General features: G+C 36.2%; 1 protein-coding gene across 1 annotated transcript in view; it reads left to right on the top strand.

Annotated features, from left to right (window-relative positions):
• Positions 1 to 19,980, top strand: part of DMD (dystrophin) — a 2,317,639-nt gene that overhangs the window by 1,248,914 nt on the left and 1,048,745 nt on the right. The window lies entirely within an intron of this gene.

Genomic DNA, 19,980 nt, shown 5'->3' on the forward strand with positions numbered 1-19,980 from the left:
TTATTAATAACGCTGTATGCCTCAATTTGCTGTAAGGCAGCAAAAATAAAAGCAGATCTTGCGACCCAGTCTGCCACATGGTGTTCACATGTCTTCCAGCACAGTTATTACTCCTATTGCAAAAAAATAAATAATAGAAACACAGACACCGGATCCCTTATGGGAATGCTGGAATCAGTCCTTGAGTAGTCCATAGTTCTCTCTGTAGTTCAGCAGCCCATGGGTGGATCAGCACTTGAGAGAAGGTAGATAAAATATTTTTTATCACACTGGCGGTAGCCATAAACTAACTAGGGACATGAAGATTATAGTGTTAAGAATACAGATTTGTATTCTTAACACTATTGTGTCCCTTTAAATATGGGCTTAAGACTGATAATTATGACAAAGTAGACACAGCTTCTGGTGGAATGTTTATTCCTCATTCTTGGGTCCTCCAGCAGAGGCCTGGAAGTCTGAGTGTTCTGCGCAGTATCTGTTCCTAGAACTGCACTCTTCTGAACAGTGATCTCAGATGTTCCACCTTGAATCTGTTGAAGCCACTCCCCAACTTGGGAGCCACAGCACTGACTGCTCATATCACAACTGGCACTACTATTGCCTTCACTTTATCCTTTCTATATCTTCTTTCAGTCCTTGGTATTTGTCCATCTTCTCATGTTCCTTCTTCCTGATGTTATAGTCACTGGTTTTTACAACATCCACCACAACTGCCGCCTTCCATTCCTTGTCTTCCACCATGATGTCAGGTTGATTGGCCAGTATTTGCTTGTCTGTCTGGATCTGGAAGTCCCACAGGATTTTAGCCTTGTCATTCTCAACTACCCTTTGTGGCATCTCCCATCTGCATTTAGGCATATTCTGTACAGATGTTTCGGTACACAAATCCCAGCAACTTGGTTGTGTCTCTACGTCTATGCTGTTCCTGCTAACATCTTGCATCCGACTACTATGTACTTTTTTTGTCTCAGAGGCCTCTTTGCACAGTCTGCACCTTGGGTCTTGCCTGGTGTCAGGGCTGACGCTACCATAAGGAGGCACAGGGCCTTAGGGCTCAGCGGCCAGGGGGTGCAAAGTTCGGGTGACCTGCAGGAAGGAGGAGCACTGGTCGGTCATTCTGAGCTCACAGGGATACAGAGAACTTTCCCAGTGGGTCTCTATTACCTTGGGATGGTCGGCACTTACTGCTGGCTTTTAGAAAGCTTGCTGCAGTGAGATGTAGGAGGAGTGAGGACTGCCAGCAGCCCATCACTCCTCGCAGTGCACAGAGCTAAGGCTGCTGGGATACATGATGTCACGTCCAGCTGTGAATGGCTGTAATGATGTAATGATGCATCAAACTGCATTACTCATCAAAGTACCATGGCAGCTGCTACCTAACGACAGTAAGTCGGTCAGAGTGAGTGTGTGTGTGACAGTAAATGTGTTTATGCCTGTGTGTGTCAGTATATGTGTGTCAGTGAGTGTGTGTTTGTGTGTCAGACTATATTTCAGACTGTGAGTCAATGATGAGTGTGTCAGGTTGTGTGTTTGTGTGTCACACTGTGTCTCAATGAGTGTGTGTCCATTTGTGTGCTTTATTGTCTGTCAGTGATGAGTGTGTGTTGGTACGTGTGCATTTGTGTCATTGTCAATGTGATTGTGTTTTTGTGTCCATGTGTCTCTAAAACACCAAGTTTCAAAAAATAAGAACAAGTATCTTAACATATGTGTAATATATAAACATATTTAGTATTAGCATATATTGATATGTATATATTTTATGTTTATAATATATACAAATATTAATATAATCCATATACATTTGAGGAACACTCCAACATTAGAAGCCACTATATGGTTTTAACGTTTGGGGAATTCCTTAACCCCAGTAAGTGCCATGCGCCCACCAAAATATCTGACAGTGAGTCTTCTCTTACTGCTGCTCTGCTCAACCCCTCGGAGACTGTTAATGTCAACAATGTCCCATCCTTTCTTGGTGAAATTGGCTCACGCTCTGCAATTACCGCAAATGCACCAGGGGGAGGGGTAGAGAAAGACACAAGCAAAGACACAATTTTTGGGGGGCGCCAAAATGAATTTTCACCTGTGTATTCATAAATCCTTGCACCGGCCCTGCCTAGTGTGGTAGACTCCCACTTCTATTGATCTTGCGCGAAGTGTCTGTTCTTGTGCTGCTAGGATTAGTGTCTCAGTGCTGTCTTTCAGTCCTGCCTTTTCCAACCACTTGTAGGATTTTGTCATGTGAGCTACCTACTGGTGGTACACCCTATGGAGAGGTTTGTCTTGCTATGGTTTCTCTTTTTATTCTGCATCGACTTTCTGTTGTTGTCTCAAGCATTCCCTTAGCAGTCCATCTTTTTGAGCCATCTTCATGATGTACTTGTGGATGCTCTGTGTTTCATCCAGGACTGTGGATTTTGGGTGGAATCCTCCATTCATAGTGAATAGTTTCTGGGTATTGACGTCCATGGTGACCAGTCCTTCTATTGGACAGGTTATTATTCCAGTGGAATAGAGACTGTATACTGGCGCTAAAAAGTACACAATTTGAATTATTCTAATGTATAAAAGCTTCCTAAAAACAGCCGCTGTAACACCTAGATGTAATCTTTCATTTACATCAACTCACATATAACCCAACAACGAATAAAGGTGTAGCGCTTCGTACATATATGAAATTCTTTTTGAGCCAAACCAGAGGGTATTCGTTCCAAAACCAATTTTGAAATAAATATATATTCCAGAATGCACCTGTAAAGTGAATATAAACCTCTAATAGTGTGATACCATATATAATGATATATTCTTATGTAACTAGCAGTTATTACACTCACATTCTCCTGAGCTTAACACCAAGCTCAGGGATAAACGCTTGTAGGTCCGTAGAGGCGACCTTCCCCTTCTTCTAATTAGGTGGTCTTGTGTAGTATCCTCTAGGACTTAAATAAAAATGGATATCTGGTGTAGTATTTTAGATCACCAATAATCTAATATACTTTAATGTATGTTGTACTCACAAACACAGAGCCACTCCGTTTGGCTCTGTCACAGCACTTTGTGTAGTGAAGGACTACACTCCTGTATGCAGGGACCAACAGCCCAAAGTGATTATAATAGGAACTTTTATTTTCTTCATATATATAAAGATGAAATCTCTTTCTGAGAAAACAGTAAATCAATAAAAACAAATATAAAATATAAAATACTTAATATCTATAGTGGGCATAAGGTCATCACTGGAGATATCCCAGAACACGTTTCACCGTGATTCCAATGGCTATATCGGACTCAGCTGAGGAAGCCGTTGGAATCACGGTGAAATGCGTTCTGGGACATCTCCAGTGATGACCTTATGCCCACTATAGATATTAAGTATTTTATATTTTATATTTGTTTTTATTGATTTACTGTTTTCTCAGAAAGAGATTTCATCTTTATATATATGAAGAAAATAAAAGTTCCTATTATAATCACTTTGGGCTGTTGGTCCCTGCATACAGGAGTGTAGTCCTTCACTACACAAAGTACTTTGACAGAGCCGAACAGAGTGGCTCTATGTTTGTGAGTACAACATACATTAAAGTATATTAGATTATTGGTGATCTAAAATACTACACCAGATATCCATTTTTATTTAAGTCCTAGAGGATACTACACAAGACCACCTAATTAGAAGAAGGGGAAGGTCGCCTCTACGGACCTACAAGCATTTATCCCTGAGCTTGGTGTTAAGCTCAAGAGAATGTGAGTGTAATACCTGCTAGTTACATAAGGTTATTATTCCAGCTGGGTACCTGATGACTGGTAGTACATATGTGTCGATTGCATGGATCTTGTTCTTGTCATTGAGCTGGGACTTTAGAACCTGACTCTTTGGAAGTACTTGGATGTTGCTATCCTCCTAGCTTCTTCTTCAGGGTTGCCATGTGGTTGTGGTACCCCGGGTATTTGTAGCTGTTCTCTACATCTTCTATTTGGCCATCTAGTACTTGAACTTCTTCTGCCCTGATCATATTCCCTCTTTTTGCTAACATTCGCCCACACTTCTCTAGCCTGAACAACATTCCAATGCTACCTACAAATGAGTTAAAGGGTTTATTAAGCATTGTTATTATTCCTTCTAGTATGGCTTTTTAAGGGCTTTCTACTCTAAACAGCGAACGGAAAACCATGTTGCAATATTTAAGTCAAAGTACCTGCTTACCTTGGTTATTATACCTGCATTTTTTTATTCAGTTTCCTATTCACTACAGTTCACTATATAATAAATAAACCCCTTAGTTTTATCTTTGAATAATTTTTCTTTTGTTTTATTTAGCTTAGTCATTTTGTTTGTGCAATGAAAAATACATGCTTTGCATTTCTACTTGTTCCTGCATTTACTTTTTTTTTAATGTTTTATTATTTTATTTGCATGAAAGGCAATGTGTGAAAATAAATCTCTTGGCAGCAAAATAAAAGAAATAATTTCCAGCTCTGGGACATGATCAGTAAGACATAAAACAAGCTTAAGCCCAATGGGGTTATTGCTACTGGCACAGGGTAGATCATTTTCTCCTTTGAGTTAGTTAAGCAGAAGATAAGTTGTTTTTTTGTTTTTTTTTTAGACTTTTTGCTTGCCTAAGCATATTTTGAATGAAGATTAAGCAGTTCTAAAAAGTCATGTTTTGCTCCATTTCTTCCCATGAAGAAGTTATATAAATGTGGGAACAATAATATAAACAATAAACGTAATGTTATTGATAATGCTCTATTATATATGTTCTCATTATGTCAATAAAAGTTTATATCAGCTTTCTTTCAGCTGTCACAATTTGGCTCAGGTAGAGCAGAAAAAGTCCTGGTTATTGCCAAAAACTCAAAAACAGTTTAAAGGGATCCTATAGTGCCAGGAAAATTAACCCATGGCACTATAAGCTCCTGGAGTGCCTCCCTCCCTCTGACCCCCTCCCGCATCTCTAAAGGGGTTAAAACTGGGTCAGGCTCCGCCCATGCTCCTCCCACAATGGCCGCGCACGCATTATACCTCCCAATAGGAAAGCATTATTCAATGCTTTCCTATGGGGAAAGGCTGATGCTGGAGGTCAGTGAGAAGGTCCAGCTTCATATAACGGACCAAAAGTCAGCTTGTATTCCGGAAGCCCTCTGTGGCTGTCTAACAGACTTAGAGCTGCAATGTAAACATTGCAGTTCTCTGGAACTTCCATGTTTTACATTGTAGCACTAAGTGCAAAAGGGTCACAGCACTCAAACCACTTCAATTAGCTGAAGTGGTGTAGGTGCCTTCAGTGTCCCTTTAACATATATCAGGGAGACAGAGTCCACACACTCTATCCACCACAGCTACTACATTTAGTTACATTTAGTGGCCCATAGCAGCCAATCATCTTTTGTGCTCATCAATCATCTTTTTTTTGGTGGGCGAAACTCCATATCCCAATGCAAACGAATATGCTTGTCCATCTTGGCAGTCGTATGTTTGGTTAAACGGCCATTTGGTGCTTTGGAGATATGGAACTGCCAATTGGCCTACAATTTGCAAACTGCGATTTGGCAGAAACCCTAATGAATAAGTTTAGCCGAAACTATGAAATCTTCAAGGTTATTCCCTAAAATGAGAATTTAAAGTGAACTCAAAGTGAGTTTAAAATTGAACTGAAAAGCTTTCAGTTTAACTACTTAAATTTAAAATTCACATTGCATTCTCACTTTTGTGAATACCCTGCATAAATCACATGCAAAACTGCTGGCCAATGTTACCAGTCTCAGTAAAACCAACCAGAAGGTTGTATGTTTTTGTTATGTACCGAATCGCTTCTAGTGGAAACATAGGACGGGCTTGGTATGGCATATTTATAGAATAAACTTACCCTAGTATTTAGAGGTACAGATATGCTTTCTCAATAGATAGATAGATAGATAGATAGAGTAGATAGAGTAGATAGATAGATAGATAGATAGATAGATGATAGATAGATTATCAATAGGTCTTATATTTATTGAGTAAACTACATTAAAGTAAGAATGCTATTTGTGTCAGCTCCATATACAGATGCATTCAAGCTAAGTATAGAAGGAGTTAGAGGGCATATCTAGTAATAGTACAGTTAGCTCTCCGATTCACAATAAAACATTACCATTCATACAGTTTTCCTTTCACTTTCCTGTACTGTTGCTTATTATGACTTGCAAAGTCTTGCAGAGATGTGCTTATTATTTATGGCATTGAATCCCCAAACTGTCACATTTTTAACTATGACCTAGTTTTGATAATGAGGATGTGTGAGTTAGTTGTTCGTTAATTCCGATGTATTTTAAATGCTCTCTTATCGTAAAACTGTATACAGCTTTCTTGACAGACAGTTTTGCCTTAATTGCTGAGACATTGGTAAAGGAAACTTTAATTTTTTCACTTGAAGGAATTTCTTTCCAATATGTAAAAAGGAACACTTGTGGGTGAGCATTCAGATCCCATAATCTTTATTATACAGACATGATGAACCATTTCAGAAAAACTAAAGAATATGGACTCTTATTTATTAAAGGAACGCTCTAGCACCAGAACCATTGCAGCTTAATATAGAGATTATAATATAGAGATTCTAATATAGAGATTCTGGTGCAAGGAAACAGTCCCTGCATATTTGCAGGACAGACATTCAGCAGCTTCAGACTCTGCTTGAAGGAGCTTAGCACTTCCCATAGAGAGGTTTTGAGCTAAAGCATCTTTATGAAGAGATGCTGATTGGTGCAGCGCCTTGACTGTAATGCATGCACAATAGTCCCCAATATGTCCTTATAGGAAAGCATTGGACTGGCTGAGATTATCACCGCTGCCAATCTCAGCCAGGGGCAGGCATGGCTAAAGGTACTAAAAAATACATTATCTTTTAGTTGCCAGGGAGATCCTGAATCTAAATGGGCAAAAGAACTCTCTAACATTAAATAAAAAAGCAAGTTTGTATTTTTAATTTCAGAATGCTCCTTCAAAACAGAAGCAATTTATATTGATATATAGTATTACTATATAGACACGTATAACTATACTGTAAAAAACCTATATGAAATTATATTGGATGCTAAAATATCACCATTGTTTAATGCACCGTTGGTAGTATCTGTTGGTGCACACTTCAGAATTGCAGGTTCTACTTCAGGCATGGAATCTACCTATAGGGATGCAACATTTATTAAAAGGCGTTATACCAAGACTCCGGATTTATTTTAGTAGTCTCTACATGTGAGTGCACATTTTGCTGATTTTTTTTTTTTTTGCAGTGCTACAAAGGAAAAAAAAAACGTTACTACTCTATGTTTGTATTTTTAAGCTTTTAAAGGTCTTTCTTGAGAGTAAATGCTTGTCATTCAAGTAGATGTAACTTTTTATTCAGGTCTATTTAACTATTTCTTTTATTTTTGGCATGTCTTATATCCTCAGGGGCGCAGGGTTCGTGTTGGTTTTCTTTGCATTTTAAAAGGGAAGTATACACTTCTATTGGTGCCTAATTTTCCCTATTACTCATCAGTGTTGCGTGGGAATAAGACTTGGATGATACAGACAATATTAATAAAACAGTGTTTGTCTGCATAATTGTTCCCTGCATATGGATTACTACAAGAGTGATAATTTGCTGGTTAGATGCTGGAGAACTTGTGGATATTGTATGTTCTGGTCCCATGGCAGTTGGGATAACCATTCACCTTGAGAATATGGAACATTATGCTGCACATTTTATTCCAAAATGCTGGAAGCTGCAATTGTCCTTTAAAAACATTTTTTTTTTCTGATGGTCTTGGCACTCCATTCCATGTAAAATGATTACAGAGGAATTGTCCCATTTTATTTTATATGAATAATGAGTTATGGATATGATAATTTTCATTAAATATCCAGCTGTGTCTTTCAGAAGGCAATTAAGATGTCAGAGCTAAAATATTTATCTAAATAAAAAAAAAAGCACATACAAAAAAAATCTTTTATTTGCTGTATTAAAAACAATCACAGAACTTTAAAAGTCCCATACTCATTATTAATCAGAAGGCAGGACAAAGCAAATTGAAATGTAGGAAGAAATGAAAGAATATAGAAATGGACGTCCATTAAAGAGATATGGTTATTGTGTTACATGTACAAGTCAAATAGTGATACTCTTTTCGAATGTGAAATGTTTGCAATTAGTCTTTTCATTCCATAGTAGTTTCATTGATTCCCAAAATGGAAAGCAGTGGATGATTCTTGCTTCATTTATACATACCAGTTTAATTGTCTGATGCATTTGCTTTTTAAATGATTATTATGATTGCTTATTGATTTAGTGTTATGAATATTGGATGGGTAGTAACTGACCAACACAGCCATCATATTTTGTTTATACAGGAAAGTAAATCTATTAAGTGCTGCTTAATTGTTATCCATTCTTTTGATTCAGAGCTTCTTTGCCAGGCACCATATTAGTAACCATCAAGTAGTGTAAATGCAAAAGAGAATTAAAACATATAATAGGAATAAAAGGATAGTAGTGTATTTTTAGAAATCTCCAGCTAAAATGCTCTAATGTTGTATACTTCTTTCTTTTTTTAACATATTGTTATACAGGGTGCATATTTTACGGCTTTTGAATAGAAGGCATAATAATACTCTTTTCTAAATTAAACATTATATCCATATAGTTGTATCACACTGCTTAGAGATAGAAGACCATTTCTTTCCAGGGCAAGACCTGGAAAGAATAGGAAAGAACAAATAAATTCAGATGACATATAATGATATAACATTATCTTATGATTTATGAAAGGAAAATGGCAGTGAATCAGTCATGTTTCAAGAATGACTATTCTCAGACAAAAATGGCCCATTAAAGTAGTCAAGATACAAAGACAGCCAACAGCCAAAAGTAACGATTGTGAGAAAAGTGTAGAAATTTGTTTAGGCCGCATACAATGTATACACATTTTGTTCTCTTTTTATAGCTTAAACTTTTACTTGGATGCCTGAAAGTTTCCAATTCACAGGATCATTAAATCCAAAAACAATACAGCAAAGTCCGAAGATATTTGCACAGTCAAATCTGGACATTGTTGTCAAGATTTAACAGTGTCTAGCTTTGCAAAGACTGCTTCTAAATTAAATTAGATGTAGACCTGATTTCAGCCTGTTTACATAAAAGTGAATTGCTGAAATAAAGAATGGAGTAATGGAAATAAAAAAACAGGATGCTAAAATACATTAATAATTATACAGAATTAGCTGCTGTCTGCCGGTAAATTCAGTTCAATCAAAGGTTAATACAGTTATATAATTTATTATTATTGCATATAATTTATTAAATTCATGTTACATTTAATTGTTATTATTATAATAACTATATGCATGCTGGATGCTTGCACTATTCATGGGCAAATACTACATATTTCTGTAGGATTAACTGCAAAAAGCAAGTGAATATTTTTTTTTTAATACTTTTTTCTTCTACAGCTTTGTTCAGTGTGAATTTAATGGGTTTATTCGCTAAACACAACATTTTCGAGCATTGAAAACAAGTAAATTGAAATATATAGGCAAAAAGAGCCAAGCTGTGACTAGAGCTATGTTACAACATTTTTTCCAACTCAGCTATTTTCTCTTAAATTTTGCCATCTGGTTTTCCATTCACTCTAATTTGCTGTTTAGTCAATAAAACTGTCAGTGATTAAGTTGCAAGTCCTATATTTTATATGGCATTCACATGTGAGAATACATTTTAAAGCGGGCACAGAGAAGTGCCAAATTAGATGGTTTTTGTTTTTGTTGTTTAAATAACCCAATTATAACTGGATTGGTATTCAATATGAGAAATGCAAATCTGGTTGAAATTTGATTATTTGAACCAGTTTTTGCTTACAGTATTTGGACTTTACTGAATAATCTTGTTGGATTTAGTTGCAATATAATTAATGATTCAGGCTGTTCAAGTATGTTTCAATAATGAAAATTATTTTCATGAGACTAGAATTAATCATATCAGCTGATCAAGAAACACAAACACTGTAAGGCATAAGGCTGGGAAAATTCCAAAATTCTTGCCTTGATCCAAGCAAAAACCAAGCCAAGATTTCAGCTTGGTTTTAAAATCCACAGTACAGGCCAAACTAGAGCCTTTTCAAAATCTTTTATTTGCTGGATAAAAAACAATCACATAACTTTAAAAGTTGCATATCCATTATTAATCAGAAGGCAGGACAAAGTAAATTAAAATGTAAGAACAAATTAAAGAAAATAGAAATGGACACCTGTTATAGTTTGAAGTTCAGGATATTGGTTAGTCAAGAGCTATGTTATGTAACATTATGTTACATGTACAAGTAGTAAAACTGTTATGCTGGACAAACAATCATAAAATGTCCAGCATAGCTGGTCAGATATATCTTAACTAGCCAAATGTATTTCCCATTGAGGGATCTGTATGGAAATTGGATATTTTCCATATTGTACATATGCAACAATATTGTCTTCAGGTTCTAGGCATTAACAGAATGGCCGATGCAGTGACTATTTTTCACGTATAAAATGCATATTGAAAATTTAATATTGTTCTGCTTTTCCCCTACAACATTTTTGTGCTGTGCAAGACTGATGTCCTGGTTTAGTTGAAGCAGCCAAGCCTAATTTGGGGGTTACATGGATACTGTGTCATGACTTTCAGTTTGTTATAATATTTAAACTTGAGACATAGTGCAGTGAGCACCAATGCTACAGTAGGTTCACCGTAATTAATTTTGTTAAAGGATCACTATAGGATCAGGATCACAAACATGTATTCCTGACCCTAAAGTGTTGAAACCACCATCTAGCCCCCCAGGGCCCCTCATGCCTCCATAAATATAGAAAAATCTTACTGTATTCAATCCTGAAGCTGTAAATATGCATGCTGTTTGCCTCAGAAAAACAAGCAGTCTGCTGACATCATCAGAAATGGTAGCCTGATCCAATCCCAGTGCTTCCCCATAGGATTGGCTGAGACTGACAAGGAGGCAGATCAGGGGCAGAGCTAGCACAATACAAACACAGCCCTGGCCAATCAGCATCTCCTCATAGAGATGAATTGAATCAATGAATCTCTATGAGGAAAGTTAAGTGTCTGCATGCAGAGGGAGGAGATACTGAATGTTTGGATGCATTTTAGGCAGCCCCGACCTAGGAAGGATCTCTAACAGCCATCTGAGTAGTGTCCAGTGAAGTTATCACTAGACTGTAATGTAAACACTGCATTTTCTCTGAAAAGACAGTGTTTACTGCAAAAAGCCTGAAGGTAACGATTCTACTCACCAGAACAAATTCAATAAGCTGTGACTATAGTGTCCCTTTAAGCCGCAAGAGATTTGGATTTACTCCAACATGACATGTAACCCTGGCGCACTAAACCTGAAATCATTCTTTCTTTTTTTTTCTCACTCATGCTATGAATAGTCTACCAGTAGTGTCCAGCCAAGTCTGCCAGGGCTATTAACCTTCTTTTTCTAATAACCATTTAATTAGCCAATTAACTTGCTACACCATTAAGCATTATTGGGTAGTCTTACTTTGGAACATCAGAATGTTACTTTCTCATTGCATTTCAAATAACTTGTTTATACTTAGTATTTATTAGCAATTAATACATTTCATTTGTGTTGCTTGTTAACCTTGTGATCATTCTTAATGGTATGACATGTTGACAATCAATATATGTAATGAAACATCTGATATAACCAGCTGGAAAATGTGCTTTTAAATCAAGGTGCATTGGTCTTATGGTCCAACATGCTATTAAGGTAAAGGAAATCTCTCTGAACCAATGTCCTGTAAACTGAGAAAATCTGTAATTTGTGTTATCATTAAATACACATTTTTATTCTGCTGTTGTCAGGTATCTATGCCTCTATGTGCTAATCTGTTTTAAATGGCACAATCAAATAGCATTTGCGAGGCTGATTTAATGGATAATGGCAATAGCACATAAATCATATATTTCATTTAAAGATACAAACCAGGTTCCTTTAAAAAAAAAAAAATGAAATTATAGATGAATTATTGATGCATATAGAATATACAAGTTTACATTGTAATGCTTTCTGTGAGTGAGTGAAAGTAGATTTTTGTGCCAGTGATATAGTATAGCATTTTTCAAAAATAGATCTCAAAGCTCATATCCCATTAAACTAATTGTACAACTTGTTTTAATCACTTACATGCTTCTGAGAGTCTGTATTGTTTCCTAGAGGAAAATGCTAAACAATCTGGTTTTGTGTAGATTTACAAAACTACAGCAGATCTAACAGAATGAGAGTCACATATAAACAGTGCTGCATTAACACTAAATATGTAACTCTATTTTGTCATATGTTTGCATTTGCACTTATTTTGCACTTTGTTAAAGGTAGAAAGATGTCTAAATAATTTTTTGACATAAAAAAGAAATGTGCAATGGTTTTATTTTCACGTTGCAACTTTTAATTCTCAAATTTAGACTTGCTTACCCACATAATGCAGAGAAACGATGGACAAGGAGTTGCCATAGTGACATCAAGATGTACATTACACCCAAAGTGCTTATTGGTAAACTTCTCAAGCACACAATATAATATATGATTGTTGACCCAAAATTACACTTTGTCTTAAACGTTAAAAAGTGTGGAGATTTTGTCACCATACAAAACAGGCACCAAATCAAGGTGGGAGAACATATTCTAATATCATTTGATATTGTCACTTGATGTGGTAATAAGTGGCCAATGCAAAAAATGTAACAAAGCGTAGGGCCTGTAAATCATAATCTTAACAGTGTAAATATTGTATTATTCAAGAGAGCTTGATATTGTTTACTAGGAAAGCATTCTAGGAAGAGTGTGCACTGTTGCTGTCAATTATTCTCCTTTTAGGAGTCTAGCCAGCTCCTTGGTTTTGCACCGCCCCCTGTCACAGGTGTCTCATCTCAGGACCCTATTTAAGCCTTGTACTGCAGAGAACTCGAGATGGAAGGATTTCCCCAAGTGAGTAGCTCATTTAGTAGACAGTTGGCAGTGAGAGTAGGACCTGCCAAAGATGGGGTACATTGACGTTTGTGGCAGGCTTATGCAATGTATGATCATATAGTGTAACTAATCCCCCATTATTTTTTGCCTACATTAGGTGTTTTTAATAAAACTAGTCAAATCTGTCAGCATCAAAGTAGCTGTTTAGTTGATAAGTGAGTGCGCTGGATTTCTATTTTTACTGTATATATTTATATATATAACAAAATCTTCTAGATTCAGTTTACCTGCCACTTGTGGAAGCTTTTGCATAAAAGTTAAAATCTCTTTGACAAGAAGCCAAATTTGAGAAAAATCATAGAAACATACATTCAAAGAATAAGGAGATTTTAAACACAGTCACTGACACATTGATAATAAATAGCAGAAACAGACACACACATACACACACACACAAACACATGAATAAGAGATTACACACTTACATGTGGATTGGGGTTTAAAAAAACATAGATTAAGATGTATAGATGGATGGATGATCAAAATGTGGTGGTCATAATCTGTTTAACAGATATATATTGCGCCAAATAAGTGAATGCCATTCAGAATCACCTTAATTTTAATTTAATTTAAATAAAAATTAGTATTGTTAAATTTTTCTAAACCTTTATTACATTGAATACAGGAGCACTCAATATACTTCTATCACTTTTTCTTCATTGCCTGATTTTTAAGAAATATATTTAGATATTCTTTTTTTTATATTTCAATATACGTGAAGACAATCTTTTGAGAAGTCTCTGTTTTGTGGTTAAGGAGATGAAATGAAAATGAACAATTAATGTTTTCCAACAGTTGGCGTTGAGTAAAGAAGAGCCCTCTTTGCTACTGGCTGTGAAATGCAAACAGAACAAAAGAGGGCAATTTAGTTTAATTTAATATTGTTTGCTGTTACATCAAATAGACTGGCTGAGCCACTGTGTTTGCATGTGGCTGCTAAGGGATTGCAGATAAGAGGTTCTCCTATTCTTCATGTCAAGTGAACCTATCCATGCTTTCTGCCTTTCTACTTGTCAAGAATGTAAACAGGATGCAGCTGCAGTTTACATCTGCTCTGCCTAAGCAATATTTTAATACATTCTGCTCAATTTACATTTTCCATTCATATGCTCATTTTTTTTTTCTTTCAAGAAAACACATTTCCTGACAAAGATTGCTGAAATTCAATCTGTTCCAATTAATTTCTTCATTTTGGGATTCACTACATTGTTTCTATATCTTCCCGCAGTGCTGTTTTTTTTTTAGAACTATTTCCCATCCTCTATTGCCAAGAGATGTTGTGGGCTTTGAAGCTGTCCAGGAATCTTTATCATATTGTATCTGTACCCAACATTTCCAAACATGTTGGCACCAAGCCACAACACTTCTAAACCATCTTAGGAGTTTGTTTTTACTTGGTCGATCTTTGCGTCAGTGGATTTTATATTGTTTGTTGAAGTGACATTTACCGGAATTAGAATAATTGAGAAAAAAAAATGATTGTCATTGTTAGTTGAAAAGCTTTATTTCAGTAAACAAAAGTACTGGAATGCTCTAAATTAAGTATTTTATTTCTCATTTAAATTCTATTTTAACTTATATGAAATTTATATAGAATTTAGAATATTTTCTAAAAACATAATTCTATCATAAGAGCCAAAATGAAGGGATTCTAAAGCAGTTGAGGGGTATTGTGTAAGAAGAAGCCAGAGATTGGTCCATGGTGAAATAGGTCTACTTGCTCTTTCCACAACACATTAATTACCTCTTACACTCTTCTTTTTTATAAGACTTCTACTCTGCTTATAACGTATGGGACAACATGCCTGGTCCATGTAATTAATGCAGCACTCTATGATAGTCCCTTGAGGTACTCATTCTATTGGCAGATTGAATCAGTACTTTGGGCTTTGTGGTTCTGCTGGTCAGGAGAATCACATACCAGCAGGGCCGGATTTTCCTATAGGCTAACTAGGCTTCAGCCTAGGGCCTCAAGATCAAGAGGGGCCTACATTCAAATTGTTAGCAAAATGAAAATTACACTATTCTAAAAACAGTTAACACTAAAACACTGAACTGAAAATAAGGAGAAATTCTATGCATATGATATGACCAGTGGCGTACTAAGGGGGGGCGGGGAGAGCGGTCCGCCCCGGGTACCACTTACTAGGGGGGTGCCCGGGGCAGACTGCAATGCCCCTCCTGCCGCGATCGCCGAGACCGGCGGTCTGCAGCTCCGCAATGTGCAGAGCTGCAGACCATGGATCTCGCGTGCAATGCCCAATCAGAGCGTTGCCGCAGGTTACCACGGCAACGCTCTGATTGGGTCTCGAGAGATCCATGGTCTGCAACTCTGCGGAGCTGCAGACCGGAAATGAGGGCCACTGGACCACCAGGGACCCCACCGGACAACCAGGCAGCCCCCACTGGACCACCAGGGATTTAAGGTAATTTTTTTAGTCACCCCCCCTTTCCTCATCACCCCCCTCCCTCTCACAATCACCCCCCTCTCCTCATCTCGACTTTTTTTAAATTTATTATCCGTGCCACATTTTTTATAAAGGTTAGTACCAATCACAACATGTTTCATTTAACATATAAGTTAGTACTCATAAGTGGAATAGCCTAGGGCCTCTTTTCATCTAAATCCGGCCCTGCAAACCAGTCAACTAATGACCCACAATCTGCTGTTGTTCATTCTGAATTAATCTCCATTCCCCTTGTCCTACACATCTTCTGGACTTCACACATGTCCTGCATTCATTCTCCTTATCCTGTTGTGTCACCTACCATGAATTACCATAGATAAATATGTGTGAGTGTTTTTCTTATTTTCTTTTTCATTTCCTTATTCCCCCATTTACTTCTTCCGCTGCACTCCTTTCACTAAGCTTCCCACCTATTTTATCCGTTACCAGTATCCATTTTACATGTATATAGGTTTTCCACTGCACCATTCCTTATAGGCTTTTAAAATTTTTGAATATCCATAAATAAAAAAAATTATAGCAGATTGATAAATAGTAATGTTCCATGGTTACAAAATATGTATCACTCATACAATTGTTGAGATGTGTGTAGATAAAATAGCAGAGATTAAAAAAAATATTTAATTCTGCTAAAATTAATTAATTTTTGTCATTGTAAGGTAATTTGGTTGCCAGTTCACCACAATTTGCTTCTTCTTTTTTTTTTTTTTAAAGATACCTCACTGTATACATTGTAATATACTAATCCCTGGTATTTGACTAGTTGATTTTGCAATACCAACTCTTACTCCTGCCTTTTGGATGCCCCTGGATTCATCACATAGTCATGCTGGCTCGGAGATCAGCTAACAATTGTGCTCCTGTCAGGGTCTGCTTCAGCACTCACAGAATCATTGCACAAGTCCTACTGAAACTGGTGCAGAAACACAATGAGCACTAACAAGAGAAGTTGTTCTGTAGCCAGCATCTCAATTTGCAGGTTTATTCTCTAAGAAATGTGATATGCTAACAGCCAAAGACAGAATAATTCCATCATAACAAAATAGCCATTAATAATCTTGTCTTTAAGGTCCTCGCCTACAGAATGTTCAACACTACTATATATATATACAAATACTACATAAGAAGAGCATTCTATACTGGCATAGGTTCTTTAGGGACAAGATTTTGATGATTGTGTGAAATATGATTGGGTCGGATGGACTAAAAATGTATTGTCCAATAGCAGAGTTTGTGAAAGCTTAACCTACATTTTTCAAGGTGACAATTCATAGTTTACTTAATAAGTACCTTGGTTTCTGACGGGTGCTAAGTACTTATTCAAAGATGTAAAAAGTGCGTATTAATATATTTAACTCTTTAAATTGCCATTCTTAATTAAAGTTAGTTATTTCATGTGCAATTTACAGATAATGTTATGAGCAAAGTGCTTTCATCATTTTATTTATTACAGTACTCCACTTTTATATGTAACTTTCGTCATGAATAATAACCTCATATTGCAAACATTTCCCCTTGGTATACAGAGATAGATATGGAGACTGAAACAAGGTATGTAGAAAAAACTGCTCCAGCGGTGTAACTATGCAATGTGGTGTCCAAGATCTGTTAACTATCATTAGAATTATATTCATTAATACTCAACTTTACTGTTTTCTTAAAAGACCACTAAAGGCACCCAGACCACGTCATCTCAATGAAGTAGTCTTGGTTCAGTGACTCTGTAGTTTTTACGCTGCAATGTAAACATTTGTAATTTTGTAGCGTTAAATACACCTCTAGTCACTGTAATATAACCAGGTTTGGTCATGTGACTTTCATTTCCACACCAATGTTAATTTTGGCAGTAAATTTCAATTTAGTGTTAGTCGTAGTATTTTTACTAAAAAACATTTTAGTTTTAGTCATATTTTAGTCACCTAAATTATTTTTTTTTAGTCTAGTTTAGTCGACTAAATCTCCAGTAGATTTTGGTCGACTAATTATCCATTAGTTTTTAGTCAACTAAATCTACTGGAGATTTTAGTTGACACAACTAAAATCTAATGGGTTTAGTTAAAGCCTCTATCTCTTTTGGCATTTTCCAAGCCCCTCTGTGTCTTTTTGTGTCCATCCAGCCCCTCTAGATGTCTCTCTCCCAATCCCTGGTCTATCTCTTTTGCTCCTTCCACAGGTCCTCTGTGCAGTGGTTATGTTGGCGACAAATTTAAATTTAGCTTTAGTCATAGTCTTTTGACTAAAATGCCTTTTTAGTTTTAGTCGTATTTTAACCCCTTAAGGACACATGACATGTGTGACATGTCATGATTCCCTTTTATTCCAGAAGTTTGGTCCTTAAGGGGTTAAACATCTGAATTATTTTAGTTTTAGTCTAGCTCTAGTCAACAAAATCTTAAAAATTTTAGTCGACTAAAATTTGACTAAACATACAATGTAAAAATGTTCGACTCTTTTTATATTCATGCCCACATATGCACTTAATACGGAATATCCACTCTAACTCCACAGCTCCTACTTTCCTGGCCCTTTCAATAATGTTACTAGACAATTTATAGGAATTCTGCAACTGAATGGAACATAAATGATAGGAAGTATTTCCCATTATATTCTTTTATAATACAGTTTGTACCAAAGCTGGTCAGGCACTTGATTTTAATTACTTTTATCAAGAAATCTGTATCCAAAGTAAAACATGATATTCATGTATCGTTCTGTCTGTATCATCCCTATACTAAAACATACTCATGCTATCTAAGTAGTATTATTATAGTGTTTTGTAAATACAATACATTACACATAGATAGATGTTTATACAATGACGTATACCTGTCCCCATACATCTGCATTCACACGTAGCTACATCTGTAGTCATACACACTCTGACTTACATTTGGACTGTAGCTGGGGTAATTAGAAATAACACCTAGGCTGCTGGCTGAAGAGAAGTCTGCAATGAATGTCTGGTTTAGCGCAGAATGAAATTGAGCAGATGACGGAATTTTGGCAGTCCTACTGCTATCAACTGCATTGTTGGGTTGGTAAAGATTAACCCAGTGTATACTGCACAGTACACATTGTAGGTGCAAAAAAATGGGAAAAACTTGGGAAGGGAGCAGAAAAAAAAAGAGGAAGAAGGATTAGATCCTTATAATCCATATAACCCACTACCCTACTGTCCCCTTTAATATACCAGGCCTGTTTTAACTAATGATGAATACAATTAACACTCATCCAGTTAACCAGATCTCTGTTGCCCCTTGGGACTTGTTGTAAGATGTAAAATATCTGTTTTTTGCTGTTATCAGTTCTGTATCTGGGTAGGTTAGAACAAAGGTTAGTGATCATTCAGGCTTTGTACTCCGTGAGTCATAAAAAGATGACATTGGCTTTGTATGGGTGATTTGTGTTCTCCAGGTGGTCCAAAGTACATCTGTATGTTCTATGAATTGCTGACTCCTTGATCTAATGAAGTCCGCTAGTGGTTTGATGAATATGTTTAATAAGTTATGTGATAGTCATGACTATGCAGAGACTCCTATACTTACTTTAATGACTAGTGATTCTATGTGGAGCACGTTCACCATGAGTGTGTTATTGCTTGGAAATGACATCACCCATCAGAACTACGAATCACTAAATAAAGTTATTTTCTCTTAGTAATTTGTTCTCATTGTGTGACCAAAGTTTTCCAACGTGCCTGTGTTTGCCATTGTCCAGACAATATATTTTATATTCTCCATCTCAGTTTATCTCTTTCTATATGTGTGTGTGCACACATGTGTGTTTTTGAAAAGAGTGACATCCAAAAAAAACAGAATGTTGCACAGTGTATGCACAGAATATATTTACGCTCATATGTGTTTGATTTTAAATGAGTTCGGCCCAAAGGTATTATGGAAATGGATTTGGCAGATCATACCTCAATAGAATTCCAAGCAATTCCATTGCTTAGTAAGGATTTTACAGCTACAACACCTCTTGACCAATCTCCCATGAACAACACGAAGCTTCTGAATATTTACAATTGAATATTGCTCTCTGGCCAATGGAATATGATATACACAGATATTGCTTTGTTCTTCTCTGAATGGACTCATGCATGCAAATGCATGCTTTCTCAACTTATTTCACATAATTAAGCATAGGATTAATTTGAATTATAAGAATCCAAGGCTGCTACGTAATGAATACAGTGTTTGTTTTGTTTCTCTAGTATTTCCCCATAAAACATGAAATTATAAGTAAATGCAAGTGTTTTTACTCACGGCTGTGAATTAAAGTTCTAAAAGTTTCAAGTCATTTGTATTACAATGTCTTTTCCTGTTCTCTTTCGTATCATGCAATGCTGTGGTTGAAAAAAATAACCACATATATTAGCTTTAAGTTATAGGTATTTCAAAGATAAAATATCACATCTAATACTAAGAAGCCATGTTGGCCATTTATTTTTATTTTCCTT

The sequence above is a fragment of the Pelobates fuscus genome, chromosome 1 (genome assembly GCF_036172605.1).
Source record: "Pelobates fuscus isolate aPelFus1 chromosome 1, aPelFus1.pri, whole genome shotgun sequence".
Classification (NCBI taxonomy): Eukaryota; Metazoa; Chordata; class Amphibia; order Anura; family Pelobatidae; genus Pelobates; species Pelobates fuscus.